The 3,412-nt window shown below is 40.7% G+C and overlaps 1 long non-coding RNA gene across 1 annotated transcript in view; it reads left to right on the top strand.

Annotated features, from left to right (window-relative positions):
* LOC116661448 overlaps positions 1-2,885 on the top strand; it is a 7,569-nt gene extending 4,684 nt beyond the window's left edge. Inside the window, exons 2-3 of the long non-coding RNA XR_004317301.1 lie at positions 2,228-2,232; positions 2,875-2,885. This is a non-coding gene — a long non-coding RNA (uncharacterized LOC116661448). The remainder of the gene's footprint in view (positions 1-2,227; positions 2,233-2,874) is intronic.
* The last annotated feature ends 527 nt before the right edge of the window (positions 2,886-3,412 follow it).

Raw genomic sequence — 3,412 nt, 5'->3', positions numbered from 1 at the left:
ACTATCTTTATGGGATGTTAGCTGTGTTTTCTCTCAAATAAACACTCCCCGGATGCTGGAAGCCTTGTTTAATTTCCAGAGTTCTGCAGACGTTAATTTTGACAAATTTTGCCATTGTCATTGCTTCATAGAGGAGTAAGTGTTCCAAGATTTTTTACATCTTCAGATATTAAAGTGTATCCCATTGCATTTATTTTTAACGTGAATTACTTGCAAGCTAACTAATTCTACAGCTCCAGCCCATTCACATAAGTGTCCATCTGCAGTTTCTCCTAGGAAAGCAGGCTGCAACCTGTTGTCAGTTTTGTTTTTTTCTTATTAAATGTAGGAGTTTTTATAAAATATGCTCTGAATACCCTTTGTCATTTTCACACATCACAAAACTTCCACTAGTCTGTGGCTATTTTTTTCCCTCCCTCTCTTTTCATTGCTTTAATGAAGTTCTCACTTTTAAGGATTTTCAGTATAGCAATATGTGGATGCTGATCACACGGGTGAGACATTTAACTACTGTCTAAACCTCAGTCTTTGCTCTGATTCACTGGCTAGAACATCTGAATACATCTACTGAACCCCGTATACCAATGGAAGCTGAAAGCCCTAATTAAAAAAAATGCTTTTTAAGTAAAGCAAAAAATATTACCTTTGACACTGGAAAAGACTAATCTCAAATTTCCTAGCTGATCTTGTTTTCTGTGATCATTAGCTACATCATGTTTATAGAGCCGACAGGCATATTGAGCTACTGATTTTATTTCATCGGATTTTGAATGCAGAACACATTTCAGGCCCACTTATTGCACCATATGTGTATCTTTAAGGATATGTACATATGATGATGTCTTTATTTTAAGTACCGTATTTTATTTTAAGTACCTACTGCTGTGAACCTCATTAAGGAAATCTTGGAACTGCAGAACTGAAATTTTTCATACCACCATCATCCCGTAGCATCTTTTGCACTTAGATTTTGTGTGGCAGAGTATTTTTCTGCTCCCTAGAAATGATCAATGTTGAAGGGGGGAAAAAAAACCTCCTCTAATAAATATAGTCCAAATCACACACTTATCTGAACAATGGCCACCATTTTAGTCCACACCAATCCATCTACTCATACTGACTCAGAGTCCTCAACACAGACATTCCACCACTGAAGTCAGAGTCCTCAGCAAACGTTCTATCCCCTCCCCATTCCTTGTTATTTCTGACCTACTTTTGTCCAACAGGTCCTGCCAGTCCATTCGCTGCCTGACTGCAGTTTTTAATTTTTACCTTTGAGTTCCAGGCTGTGCCTAGTGATTTCCAGAGAAACGCCAGACACCTGGCTCATCAGGAGGGGAGGGGAGGATTTCAGGAAGCTGTTACCCTAACTCACTTGCAGATCAGTGAGTGGCTGTTGTGAGCATTCCTTTTAGATCTCTGCCATGCCGGCTGCATCCACCCCAGCAAAATAACGTAGCTCCTCCAACAACCTCTGCCTCCATTCATCTGGGTTTCTGCTTTCAGTGACACTCAGATGCTGCTGATGGGCATTATAAATATATATATATTTTTTAATTGAAGTATAGTCAGTTACAATGTGTCAATTTCTGATGTACAGCACAATGTTACAGTCATTCATATACACGTATATATGTATGAATTCCTTTTCATATTCTTTTTCATTAAAGGTTATTACAAGATATTAAATATAGTTCCCTGTGCTATACAGAACAAATTTCGCTTTTTTAGCTATTTTTATATATAGTAGTTAATATTTGCAAATCTCAATCTCTGATGGGCATTTTTAAAGTCACATCTGGAACCCTTGCTGCAGAAGTGTCTGAGAAATATATTTTCAACCTCATAGCTTTTTGGTTAGGAAGTTGGAATAAAGGCTCAGCTGGCTCACCTAACTTGTCTGCCTTTCTGAGTAAAGAGGTCTGGAGTTTCAAGGCACAATGAAATGTCCTAGCCCTTCAGTAGCAAACTGTTAAAGCAACCAAAATGCTCCCATCTGCCAGAGCATGACTTGTCCTTAGACACTGCTGGACATAACCACCAACGCTGTCTAAGGCATCATCTTCATCTGGTGCACACTTTCTTTAGATATTGAATATCCTGATAGGACAAGATGGTTTGGATTCCCAAGGTCACAGGCAGCCTTCTGCCTGACTTTGGTGTATATATGTTCATTGAAGAATCCTCTCTCAGATCAGCAAGAGCTGCCTGGTGTGTGGTTTGCCAGAGAACGTGGGTGCAGTGCTCCCCACCAGAGTCCTACCAGTTGTTTCATTGCAGGAAGAGAGAGAGCAAAAGAGACAGAACAGGAAGTTCTTGTCCAGCCTCAAACACAGTCACCCCCGCCCAGGGCTCTTGCTCTGGGACACACAGCAGTGCAGTTCAGCAGCGACGTGGCCCCTGTGTACTCCAAAACATGGTGTGGTTGTACTGGGCTGTGTCTTTCATGGACCCTGCAACGTTCTCTGCTTTGTGAAATGGGGAACTAAGGAACTCCCACCCATGCCTGTAGCTCCCAGGGTTTTCACCCTTACGGGTTTATGGATTTGTTGGCAACTCATTCTTTTTCACCAGGTCATTTCACGGTTACATGGCAGTCCTGTGACTTCCTTATCAGAACTGCTCCTTAAGTTCGGGATTTAGTGAAAGATACCATTTTACCCTGTAAGTTCATGTTCAGGGAGGAGGAGGGAGACAGCACAAATCAGAATTGCTGTTTTGCTTTTTTTTTTGTTTGTTTTGTTTTCATAAGCCGTCTCCTGTTGTCTAATAGACACTGAGCAAATGAATGACTGTTACACTCCCATTTGAAGGATGAGGAAAATGACACTCAGGGAGAGGAGGCAAATTTCCTGAGGTTCCAAAGACAAAAAGGGATGAGCACAGAATAAGATCCCTGCAAATTTCTTGGCTGTCATCAGCCTTTAGGTCAGTGACAGAGTGCCGTGTTTAGTAGTAAAGTTGTAGCGTGCTTTTAGAAGGGTGCAGATGTTCTTGTTTTTGTTGATACAATCACACTGTTTTGTCTGGGACTCTGAAAAAGAGAAATGGGTTAGAAAATGTTGGTTTCTCATCCTTGGTCCTTCCCCCCCTCACAGATATGGACCCTACCATCTGTAGCAGGAATAAGACAGCCCCAACCTTCCCGCCTCATGAGAGCAGTCCTCATTCATTTCATCCCTGCCCACCTGTAGGTGATAAAGCACAGCATGATTTTCATGTCCTGCTTCACTGATTCTTGTGAAATTAGGTGTTTGAAGATAGAAACTCATGAAAGGAAGCTGTTTTTTTTATACAAAGTGCAGTAATTTTCTTAGCAGAGAAGGAAACTGAGGATTTTCTTCATTGAAAATCAATAGAGATTTCAAAAGCAGCTGTATTTCTGATGCATAGATTAAAATGACAAAATCTA

The sequence above is a fragment of the Camelus ferus genome, chromosome 35 (assembly GCF_009834535.1).
Source record: "Camelus ferus isolate YT-003-E chromosome 35, BCGSAC_Cfer_1.0, whole genome shotgun sequence".
Classification (NCBI taxonomy): Eukaryota; Metazoa; Chordata; class Mammalia; order Artiodactyla; family Camelidae; genus Camelus; species Camelus ferus.
Note: the sequence above shows the minus strand (reverse complement) of the source record. Positions and strands in the feature narration are given on the sequence as shown.